Raw genomic sequence first — 13,432 nt, forward strand, 5'->3', positions numbered from 1 at the left:
GGAGAGGTTAAAAGAGGTTAGTTTTCCCTAAACTAACATGTAAATAAGTCAGCAACTTCTGGTGAATCACCATTCACAGGGTACCTCTTCCTAACTATAGTATGCTGGTCAATTTCAGTAATAAAACTTCTGGCCTCATTCAGATGACATTACTTTTTCAGCAATATCTGGCCCACTAGATTTATTTCTCCAAGTTGCTAAAAAAAATTTAACTCACCATCTCAGTATTTTCTTGCAGAGCACTCTTCATTTTGTCATTTTGTATTTTGATACTTCCCAGAATCTCCTGAAGATCTTCCTTCTCCTTCATTATGGTTGATTTTTCATCTTCTAGTTGCTGGAGGCACTGGTTGAATAATTTTTCTTGAACTTCTGTGCTTTGCTCTTTAGAAACATGAACCCTCAGTTCTTGGTTTTCACTCAAGTCATGTTGAGAGGCTACCTCTTGGAGTTCCTTAGTTAGTGCTTGCACCTAAAGAAAGTATTTAAATTTATCTGGGATAGGGGGTTATCTTGACCTACTAGTTGTCGAGGTTTAGAGCTAAATAGTTACATAAAACAACTTCAAAACACAGCGTTAAAATTCAGCTCACTTGTAACAGCTCCTTCATTCTAATCAGCCTCCCTGAATAATTGTGTTTTTTAAATAAATAAACCAAGGGTATGAAAGTTAACACTGTACTTTAATGTTCTAATTGTTTTTAAATGAATGCAATTTGATAAACAACAATTTTCACAAGAATCATTCTGGAACAGCATCCCTGGAGTATTGGGTTGCATGATGTAGTCGAAGGACTGATCTGAGGAGTATCATTGAATAGTCACTGTCTTGTTTTTGGCTTCTCTTTAAATTGATATGCAGCCAACCAGAATACATACTTTAAATGTCAGTTTGTTTATTATGACTGGAATCATTTGAAACCATCCTAAAAGCCCAGTATCTCTCAAAAACAGGTTCCCCTCAGTTACCAAGATCCATTGATATTCGGCCCTATGATACAGATTGTAACAATCCTGAGAGTTTACACTTAACAGTTTAGGTCAGGCATTGTGTAGGCCCTAAATTAAGCTGATCATGTGATGCCTGAGAAAAATGCTCATTTGGTCAGGGCATTATTTATTAAAGAACTGAAATGTAGACCAAGAAGGATCCAGTTTGACCTATAGTTTGTGCTGAGTTACCTGGTCTCGGGATAGGAAACAGCTACAATTGGACTCACCGTCAGACAAGGGAAGGGATAGGAAAAAGAAAATTAATTTCTCATTATAGATTGTTTTAGTGATTCCTGCAGAAAGCTGTACATGTAAGCCAATGGATGAAGACAGAATTAGCTCCATGATGTCCACCTAGTCAAAACTTTTGTTCCTTGTTATCTAGATTCAATGAAGAATGGCCACATGGGACAGTGTGCTGAAGGAAAGTTGCCTCCTGCTGACCCAGTAAAGCAGTGGCTTTGGGTAATGGAACAATAGAGCTCGAACAGAAAAATAACATGCTTTTTCAGACCCATAATGCAAAAATAATCCCGCATGGTGATTTCTCTCTAGCTGGTGACCAAATATTTGCTTTTTAAGTTTACAACATGCCAAATGGAAGGGCACAATGCCTATCATGTCAAACAAAACATCTCGGGCGTAGTGGGGGGTGGTGGTGTTGTATGAGCTCAAGTTAGGCAGGAATGGGGTGCAGCAGGTCATAGAGGCAGTGAAGGAGCCTCAAACCTTGCAATTGTCCAACAGGTTTGATGTTCTTGCAGCTTGTGTGACCAAGAGCAGGGACTGCAGGGAGGATAAGCAAACATACCACAGCATTATAGTGCATGGGGCCACTCAAGTGGAGGGGATAAAAAGAAATGTGGTTGTTGTAGAGGACAGTAGAGATGGATAGATACTGGTCTCTGCAGCCAAGAGTGTGAATCTCAAAGATAGTGTTGCTGGCCAGGTACCAGGGTTAAAGACACCTCCCCAGGGCTGGAGATTGGGTGGGAGGGGAAGAATCCAGTTCTCGTGGTCCATGTGGCAACCAATGACACAGGCAGGGCTAAAAAAGAGGTTCTGCTGAGGGAGTGAGAGCATCTAGGTCTAAATTAAAAAGCAGAGCCACAATGATAATAATCTCTGGATTACGACCTGAGCCATGTGCAAATTGGTATAGAGCAAATAAGATCAGAGAGTTGAATGCATGGCTCAAAGCTTGGTGTGGGAGAAATGGTTTCAATTCATGGGGCACCTGCACCAGTACTGAGGAAAGAAGAAGCAACTCCAGCAGGTTGGCCTTCACCTGAACTGCGCTAGGACCGGCATCCTGCTGAATCATATAACTGAGGCTGTAGAGATGGCATCAAGGCAGCATTTGACCAAGTGTGGCATCAGAGGGTCTGAACAAAACTGGAGTCAACGGGAATCGGGGGAAATCTCTCCACTGGTTGAAGTTGTACCTACCTCAAAGGAAGATGGTTGTGGTTGTTGAAGGTCAATTATCTCAGCTCCAGCGCATCACTGCAAGAGTTCTTCAGGATAGTGTCGTAGGCGCAACCATCTTCAGCTGCTTCATCAATGATCTTCCTTCCATCATAACGTCAGAATTGGGATGTTTGCTGATGATTGCACAATATTCAGCACCATTCGCAACTCCTCAGATACTGAAGCAGTCCGTGTCCAAATGCAACAAGACCCAGACAATATCCAGGCTTGGGCTGACAAGTGGCAAGTAACATTTGTACCACACAAGTACCAGACAATGACCATCTCCAACAAGAGAGAATCTAACCATCACCCTTTGACATTCAATGGCATTACCATTGCTGAAGCCCCCAGAATCAACATCCTGAGGGTTACCATTGACCAGAAACTGAACTGGACTAACTATATAAATACTGGGCTACAAGAGCAGGTCAGAGGCTAGGAATCCTGCGGCGAGTAAATCATCTTTTGATTCCCAGCCTGCGACGCCCACATACCATGAATGAATAAAAAAAACTCCCCAAAGCCTGTACATGGCACAGGTCAGGAGTGTGATGGAATGCTCTTCACTTGCCTGGATGAGTGCAGCTCCAGCAACACTCAAGAAGCTTGACACCAACCAGGACAAAGCAGCCCGCTTGATTGGTGTTGCATCCACAAACATTCGCTCCCTCCATCACCGACACAGTGACAGCAATGTGTACTATCTACAAGATGCACTGCAGGAACTCACCTAGGGTCCTCAGACAGCACCTTCCAACCCCAAGACCACTACTATTTAGAAGGACAAGGGCACCAGACACATGGGAGCACCACCACTTCCAAGCCACTCGCCATCATGATTAGAAATATATCGTCATTCCTTCACTGTCACTGGGTCAAAATCTTGGAACTCCCTCCCTAAAAGCATTGCGGGTGTACCTATTTCACAAGGACGGCAGCGGTTCAAGACAGCTGCTCACCACCTTCTAAAGGGCAATTAGGAATGGGCAATAAATGCTGGCCTAGCCAGACGCGCCCACATCTCATGAACAAATAAATAGAAAACAACTTACAAATTCCTACATGGCATGACAGGGTAGGTGTGGATAGGAAGCTTTCCCTGGCTGGTGAGTCTTAAACCAGGGGATATAGTCTCTGGATAAGGGGCAGGTGGTTTAAGACCGAGATGAAGAGGAATTTCTTCACTCAGTGGCTGGCGAATCTTTGGAATTCCCTACTCCAGGGGGGTGTGGAAGCTCAGTCATTGAGCATGTTCAAGACAGAAATCAATAGATTTGTGGATACTAATGACATCAAGGGATATGGGGATAGTGGGGAAAAAATGGCTCAAAGGTAGATGATGAGCCATTATCTGTTTGAATGGCAGAGCAGACTCGAACGGCCTAATCTTGCTCCTATTTCCTATGTTGCTAGAGAAAAGTACTGAGAAAACAATTGGACTGACAAATCTCTGATCACCTGCAACCTAGGGTCTTAAGCTAAGTGGCTGAAGGGATAGTAGATATATTGGTTCTGATCTTCCAAAATTCCCTAGATTCTAGAGAGATCCCAGTGGATTGGAAAATCAAAAGCAGTATCTTAAGCATATAATGGCAAAGAAAGCTCATGGAATGCTGTTTTTTTTCTCTGGAAAAGGTACAGAATGTTAAAAACTTACAGTACATTGGTGAATCAATGTAAAATTTTAGTAAGATAACAGTTGGAGCATTGTGTATAGCTTTGGGCTCCACTGCCGATATTGTAGATTTTCTAGGGTGCTACCTGGTATGCAATAATATAGCTATGAGAAAGCTTGAAAATTGCTTTTTTTAAAACATTGAAGATGACAGAATGACTTGGTAGAGATATTTAAAATTCTGAATGGACGGGGACAAAGTAAGAAAGACTGGACTGCTTCTGGTAATTAAGGTATCTAGAATAAGTTAACATGGATACAAGACTAAATTCAAGAGATTTCAGACAGAGGAGAAACTTTTTTTTGGTTACATAGAAGCTGTGGAATGTACTATCAGAATTAATAATTAAAGCAGAGACGGTGTTAATATTTAAGAGTTTAGAAAGGCAGTTGAAGCAATAAAGAAATAGGGAGACACAGAATTAAGACTATTGGTTATTTGGAGACAGAATCATGACTGGCTGAACCAAATGTCCACTTTCTCATTGTAATTTCTATCTCTGCATAACTGTAGCAAGACTAGAAGTATACAAAACTTCCCAAACCTTTTCCTGTTCTTCATTTAATAAGTGTTCCATTTCAGCCAGACTTCTCTTTAGTTTCACCTCCAAATTTTGATTCAATTTTAGCTTGTCCTGTAGATCTCTCAGTTCTGCTTGGTTCTCTATACACTATGCAAAAAAATCATATTAATTACATAATATAGTAGAGCCAAATTCATTTTTTAGGTTTTTGCATATAAATAAATCAGTAATACACTATTTGACAACATTATCACAAAGATCAGTTTTCCTACTGCTGGATGATAAATATAAATGTGCTTCTTGGGGAGTTTTAGGCTGTGGTCATGATTTACAAGACAACCCTTTCTCCTAGTCTCATTAAAGTTTACATGATTCCCAGTGCTTTGCATAAAGGCCATGTTTCAACATGTAGCAAAACAAACTGCCAAATTAAATATCAGCCAGGAACCTTAATTTGGGGTAATAATGAGAGATGAGGGCAGAAATGTAAATCTCAGGCTTGCTTACATTCCAGTGTCAATTTTTTTCAATACATACAAAAAGTAGTTGAACATTTGTTCATTTATCTTCTATAATCTCATAAGTTCAATTAGATGTTTGGAGTCAATTTGAAGACCTATTCATTACAATAAAATTTTGGATATAATTATTGGAAAAGTAAAAAATGGCTCTGTGACTACTTCAGGGTATTTTGCTTTGAATTGTTGAGTTGGCTTAATTTCAGGAGGCAGAAAGAGAGCTCCATGGTCTTCTTTGTCCTCAGTGTTTCATGAGCTAGGTTCAAAAATTAACTTGATAACCATTCAACATTTTGTCTGACACAATTTATGCAATAAGTATTGCTGCATAATTTAAACCTTTATCATCTTCATTCTGATTCTTAATTTAAGTCCAAATGCATTCAGACAATGTGATAGTAACCATCTTCTTGAATGGATAGAGCATAGTACTATGTAGATTGTGGTGTGGAATCATGGAACACTAAGCAATTCATGTCAAACATAACATTGTAAGTTTCAGTCCATAAAAGACAAGAAATGCTTATGGAAATTGAACCTTTACCGTAGGCACGAAGTTGAGAGAAATTGAGTGAGATTACAAATCTAAGCAAGCATTGCCCATAACGATTCCATGCGACTTGACAGGTATTCATGAGACGGTTCAACCTGGCTAACCAGAATGGCAGCCACAAGGCTGGTTTAAATGTGAGCGTACTGGAAGATTGCAAATAGAAGTAATTTATAAAACTTAAATGTTTGTACACTTGTCGACACATGGCCAAAACCATTCAATGAGAGGTAACGTATTAAATACCAACCTGCTGAACAAAAGTCAGATGGGAACATTGGTTTGAAACACTGGTGGACTAATGAAATTGCAATTAATACCAAGAATAAGCAGTTGGTTCAAAGAACATAAACAAGGCAAGTCAAATGAATCAATTCCCTTTGTAAGGACAACTGTAGCAATAAAAGACTGACAAGACCTCTTCTCTGAAAAGTAAATTCAGTTGTCTGAATATAATGTAATTCTTGCAAATCAACTTATCCCACACACGCTGCTTTTCATTTTGGCTAAGCATCAGTTTTTTTTTAAAACTCCTTTATTGGCATTAACTCTGATGTGAAATTTAAACTAAATAGTCCAATTGACAAAAGACAATGGCAAAACAAAGACACTGCAGCATACCCCAAGAAATATGAACATTTTCTACATCTACATCAATTTCAAAAAAAATGTATGCAATGGAACAAATCGGCTAATTCACAATGGGGTAACAAAGCTGCTAGGTAAACTCTAGAAAACCAGTCACAACATCATATAGTGCTGTCCAAAACAAAGGACTGTCTGCTGATTGAAGTATAATGAAATATGGAACTGGAGTAAAACAGTTTGGCAAATATAAATTTCTTAAAAAGCATATTCTATCAATTACCCTAGATGGATCATTGGGCTTATTTTAAGATACCTGGATGTTAGAAAAATAAAAATGTGAAAGATCCAAAATGGAGTCAAGCAGGTAAGTAGAACAAGTAGATACCATTAAATAACCAAAAGATCATGGCAATTAACTGAATGGAAAAAACACGAAGCACTTATATTACCATTTCAATATTATCTTGAAGATCACACTTCAACTGATCCCTCTCAGTTCTAAGGTTCATCAATTCTTGATGCAGCGCCTCCTTCTCACTGCTGAGTAACTCACAGTTTTTCTGAAATAGGAGAAGCTGTTGAGTTAAATCCTCTCTCTCAAAATCTTGGTTGATTGTTTTAGCCATAATGCTCACATTCAAAGTTTCTTTTGTTCTGGTCACAAAATGCATTTCTAAATTCATATTCCACTTCCAAAATATTTGGCAACAGAAAGTTTATTACTGCAGTTAAGCATTTAGCGATCCACCTATGAACATTAATGTTGACATGGCTATATGAAAATTTTTTGGCATTTGTAATCAGGAAAGAAATTGTACCTCAAAGTTTAATACTGTATACAAAAACAGAATTACCTGGAAAAACTCAGCAGGTCTGGCAGCATCGGCGGAGAAGAAAAGAGTTGACGTTTCGAGTCCTCATGACCCTCTTTTCTTCTCCGCCGATGCTGCCAGACCTGCTGAGTTTTTCAAGGTAATTCTGTTTTTGTTTTGGATTTCCAGCATCCGCAGTTTTTTTTGTCTTTATTACTGTATATCTTGGCACGTCAAGAACATAGTCAAGTTCATTCCCTAACACCCAAAGGAGGTACAGCGGTACCTCAGTTTTGTAACTCCCAACTCCCTACTTCGAACTGCAGGGTAATGCCTATGCAGCAACTAATTCTACTTCTAATCTTTTCCAGCTATTTAAAATATGCAAAATCAAAGTGTATAAAAATAAGGCCAAAATGTATGATTTAACAATGCTGTGAATCATACCTGCTGACTTCAATCATACCTTTGTTCTTTTATTTTTCAGTTTCCACTGTCTATTTTGGAAATGGGTGCTAGTTTTTTTTTTATGGAGCTCTCATTCACTAAAAGCCAGTCAAAAGGAAGATCCACAGATCTTTGACATGGTGCATATGATCTGAAACAGGAAATGCTACTGCTTCACAACAGTTTTGCTGCACCACCATCTCTCTCAATTCCTCCACTGTTACTAAACTATCAGACGCTTATCCAACATCCAGTACAGGATGAGCTGATATTTCCTCCAAGTAAGTAGTGCAAAGGCTGAAATAATTGTTTTCTGTGTCCTCTCCAAGGACACTAGCTATCAACTCCAACCCTCTTCCTGGCAACAGTCCAAGACTAAAGCAGACTGCTCGCAACCTTGGTGTCATATTGGACCCAAAATTGAACTTCCAACCATATATCTACACCATCACCAAGACCGCCTATTTCCATCCTCATAACATTGCCTGACTTCACCCGTCTCAGCTCATCTGTTGCTGAAACCCTCATTCATGCAACTTTTTTTTTTAAACCTCTAGATCTAACTATTCCAATGCACTCCTGACTAGTCTCCCACATTCTACCTTCTGCAAATGCGAGGTCACCCAAAACTCTGCTGTCCCTGACTTAACTTGCACCAAGTTCTGTTAACGTATCACCCGTGTTCTCTGACCTACATTGGCTCCCAGTCAAACAACATCTTGATTTTAAATTTCTCATCCTGGTTTTCAAATTCCCTCCCCGGTTTTCCCCCCACCATCTCTAGTCTCCTCCAACCCCACAAATCATTTGCACTCCTCTAATTCTGGCACTTTAATCACTCTACCATTGGTGGCTTGTGTCTTCAGTTGCCTGAGCCTGAAGCTTTAGAATTCCCTCCCTACACCTCTCCACCTTTAAGGCATTCTAAAACCTACCTCTTTGCCCAAGCTCTTAGACATCTGACCCAACATCTCCTTATGTGGCTATGTGTCATACTTCGTTATATAAAGCTCCTGTGAAGTGCCTTGGGATGTTTCGTGTTAAAAGTGCTATATAAATACAGGTTGACATTTAATACAAACTTGATGGCAACCACAGTCCCCGAGGATGTCTCAATTCAAATTAAAAACTTGTAAGCACTCCTACAAAATAAAGATATTCGCTTGCCTCTCCTCCATTAACTGAGTATGACTGCCTTTCACCTGCTTCCATTTTTAGGTTTCCAGTTGTAGCCGAGCTAGCAAATCTCCTGCAATAGCTTCTTGTCTCACCCTTACACCCTTGCCGTTAACATCCTCCCCAGCTATCTAACCCTGGCCCCATCCCATTTCTCATCTCTATGCTCACCTTTGGCAACTTTATTCTGAAACCTGCCCTGTTCCATGCCCAGATAACGTGACAGCACAGAGTTGTATCTCACCACCACCACTTTTAACCTGTCATTTCTGTATTCTTTTTGTCAAATTGCTTCTCCACATCCAGTACTAGATAAGCAGAAATTTATGAGCATAAGAACATAAGAGATAGGAACAGGAGTAGACTATTCAGCTCTACGAGCCTGCTCCACCATTCAACAAGATCATGGCTAATCCTCTTGTGTTTCAATTTCTACATTCCTTTCTAACCCCGATAACCTACACTTCCCTTGCCTAACAAGAATCTATCTACCTCTGCCTTAAAATTATTCAATGACCCCGCCTGGTGAAGGCGGTGAGCCTTCTGAGGCAGAATGTTCCAAAATCGCACAACCCTCAGAAAACATTTCTCATATGTCCTAAAAGGGAGGCCCCTAATTTTAAAACAGTGCCCCGTAGTTCTGGACTCAACTAAGTGCCAATTAAGCATTTATAATACTGAAGCCATTGTCTTTTGCCCTGCCACAAACTCAGATCCCTGGCCACCATTCCGTCCCAATGCTGGCCAGTTTCAGGCTGAATAGACTGTTTGCAACCTCGTTGCCCTATTTGACCGAGCTCAGCTTCTGAACTCTCATACTCCCCATCACCAAAAACATCTACTTTTATAGTTTGATAATATGGCCCATCTCCACCCGTCCATCATCTGTGCTTTTGTTGCAGCAAAATTCAACTCTACCAATGCTTTCCTGGTTGGCCTCCCATAAAATGAGCTTATCAAAAACTTTGCTGTTACCTGTAGCTTAACTCATTCACTCATCAATTATGTGCTCACTGATCTACATTGGCTCCTGGTCCAACAATGCTTTAATTTATAAATTCCCATCCTTGTGCCCAAATATTTCCATGGCTTCGTCATTCCCTATCTTTCTAACCTCCTCCTGCCCTACAACCCTCTGAGAACTCTGCATCACTTTCATTCTGATCTCTTGTGCATCTCTCAACTTCCTTCATTCCGTCACTGGAATCCATGCTTTCAGCTATCTGAGCCAAAAGCTCTGAAATTTCCTCCCCATTTTACACTCTTCCTTTCAGATATTCATGAGTATTGCTGAAAATAGACATTTTGTTGAAGCTTTTCATCTTGCACTCATCAGGCAAGAATACCAATGTCAGGAGAAGCAACAACTTTATACTATATGAGAAGAGAGTGCTAATTGGTTGGTAGAGGCAGTGCCATGCAGAATGTACCAGTGAATAGTGACAGTTAACTGCCAGGCATTGTTTGAAATTTTAAGCCAGGCAGCTTGACTCCGATTGGTCAAGGCATTGCCCTGAGGAATGAGCCAGCGAATTGCTATAACTTATTTTGTTGAGCTGAAACAGGTACAGTGTGTGTGTACATGTTCGTTTCTGTCTGTAAAGACAGGGTGCTGTGTATTAATATAACTAGCTTTCAGTACATGCAAGTGCACCACACTGTGAGCCTGACTGGCAGTCTTAAATTGGTTGTCACCGTAATTTTTAGCAAACTGAGGGGCATTTAGCAAATGTTGTCCAATCATGGAATCACAATGTTGGACTTCCCTTCCTTGACGTACTAGTTGAGGAATCTGCCAGCAGGTTCTGTGTCATGGTCTAGCGCAAACCTACTTTCACTGGTCAATACACAGGTTGAGTCTTACAGTTCCACGTGCTATCGTAAATAGAGTCCAAGGTGTTTGCTCACCATGCAAGCTTGATGCTGAAATAGGGCACATCAAAGATATCCTGGGGGATGATGGCTACCCTGATCAGATCATTTTGTGCTGTATAATCGCATAAACTTATCAACAGACCTAAGGCCACTTTCAGCACTGAAAAGTGCCCAATCTACCTCAGATTACCCTGGAAGGGCAAGGCACCCCAAAAAATTGGGCAACAGGTGAAGCTAGCTATTTCATGCTGCTACTGTGCAGTAGCAACTCGAGTGGAATTTGTCACAAACTGGACACTGCCGTCAAGCCAAAAAGATGATCTGCCTGTCAGACAAATGAGCAGTGTGGTATATGAATTTCAGTGCCAGTGTGATGCTAGATATGTAGGTCGTATATCCCAAAGACTGGCAGATTGCATCAAACAGCATGTCCCTTCCTCTGTTCGCAACAGACAAGGTACAGACCATCCCAACCGTCCTGCGCTTGCAGAACTCAAAACATGGTCTCCAACATGAGATGTGATTCTGCGATTGGACAACATTCGCTACATAATCTTCAGTGTGCTAAAAAGTACACTAACAACCAATTTAAGATTGCCAGTCAGGGTAGCAGTGTGGTGCATGTGTGTGTACTGGAAGGTAGATATATCAATACACAGGGCCCTGTTCTTTGCAGACAGAAAGAACATGTGCACACACTGTGCCTGCTTCAGCCAGACAAAATAAGCAATAGACATTTGTTGGTTCATTTCTCAGGGCAATACCTTGACCAGAGTCAAGCTGCCTGGTTTACAGTTTCAAACAATGCCTGGCAGTTAACTTTCAGTCACCATTAACTGTTGCATTCTCCATAGCAATGCCTCTACCAATCAAAGGTCCACTTGCCAACCCATCAGCACTCTCTTCTCATACAGTATAAAGTTGTTGCCTCCTCTGACATTGGTGTTCTTGCTATTGCCCTGATGAATGCAAGATGAAAAGCTTCAACAAAATGTCTTTTTTCAGCAATACTCAAGTTCTGTACTACCAAACAACTATTTAAGATGTTCCTTAAAAGTTACTTCTTTGCTTAAAATTTTAGTCATCTGCTCTAATGTTAACTATTTTGACTCGTTATTAATTTTTGCCCAATTATACCCCTATGAAATGCTGTGAAAGGCACAAGATAAATGAAAAGTGTATCATAGAAGGGACACATCTGGACAATTTGTAGCTTTAAAATAATTTGGAGTTAATTTTAAACTAGATTACAAGAAATATACTAACTGCTGGGGACAGAACAAAAATATAGCCCATGCTTCCTTTAGCTGAGCTGGAATCTATTTAAGGTAAAAGCATAGATTTATAGTCTTTCCTTAGCTAAAGGTATTAAAGGAGTGTGGGTAGTCTCAGCGCTGTTCTAAGGAAGTTTAAATTAACAGCAAAACTTCAGAATATTTGACCCTTTTGGTCCTAGATTTGTAAACTAATCCCGAGGCCATGATGGCTACTGCAATAAACAAAAATCATTCTACTGCATTAGCGAATGAGCCACAGATTATTATAAATCATCAGAATATTGGGTGCCTTTACTTACATCTGACTTAATAGCGCTTCTTGTGGCCACTGAGGGGAGGGAAGTGGTTGGTGATCTGATCTATATTCTCCCTTTATCTCGGATTGTGTCAAATAGAAAATTGAACCAGGAATACAAGCAACTTTCCATTCACTGTAAAGTGCATTTTAGATAATCCAATCCACAAACCCCACTCCACTTTTTCTGGTGCATTCATTTTGCAAAGGAGAGAGCATGTTGCAGTCATGCCTAGCGCAAAGGAGATGGTTGTGGTTGTTGGAGGTCAATCATCTCAGTTCCAGAGCATCACTGCAGGAGTTCCTCAGGATAGTGCCCTCAGCCCAACCATCTTCAGCTGTTTCACCAATGACCTTCCTTCCATCATAAGGTCAGAAGTGGGGACATTCAGAACCATTCGTGACTCCTCCGATATTGAAGCAGTCTATATCAAAATGCAGCAAAACATGGACAATATCCAGGCTTGGGCTTTGATTTACACCACATAAGTGCCAGGCAATGACCATCTCCACCAAGAGAGAATTTAAACATGACATTCAATGGCATTACCATCACCAAATCCTCCACTGTCAACATCCTGGGGGTTACCATTGACCAGAAACTGAACTGGACTAGCCATATAAATACAATGCTTTCAAGAGCAGGTCAGGGGCTGAGAATCCTGCAACAAGTAACTCACCTCCTGACTCCCCAAAGCCTGTCCTCCATCTACAAGGCACAAGTCAGGAGTGTGATGGAATACTCTCCATTTGCCTGGATGAGCACAGCTCCAACACCACCCAGAAAGCTCGACACCATCCAGGACAAAGCAGCCGTTTGATTGGTACCCCATCCACAAACATTCACTCCCTCCACCACCGACACATAGTGGCAACAGTGTGTACCATCTACAAGATGCACTGCAGGAACTCACCAAGGCTCCTTGGGCAGCACCTTCCAAACCCACAACTGCTACCATCTAGAAAGACAAGGGCACCAAACACAAGGGAACACCACCACATGGAGGTTCCCTTGCAAACCACTCACTATCCTGACTTGGAAATAAATTGCTGTCCCTTCACTGTCACTGGGACAAAATCCTGGAACTTACACCCACGGTGCTGTTAGGGAGGGAGTTCAAGAAGGCAGCTCACCACCACCTTCTTGAGAGCAACCAGGTATGGGCAATAACTTCTGGTCTAGCCAGTGACGCCCATACCCCATGATTGAATAAAAAAAATGCATAATG

The sequence above is a fragment of the Carcharodon carcharias genome, chromosome 4 (genome assembly GCF_017639515.1).
Source record: "Carcharodon carcharias isolate sCarCar2 chromosome 4, sCarCar2.pri, whole genome shotgun sequence".
Lineage (NCBI taxonomy): Eukaryota > Metazoa > Chordata > Chondrichthyes > Lamniformes > Lamnidae > Carcharodon > Carcharodon carcharias.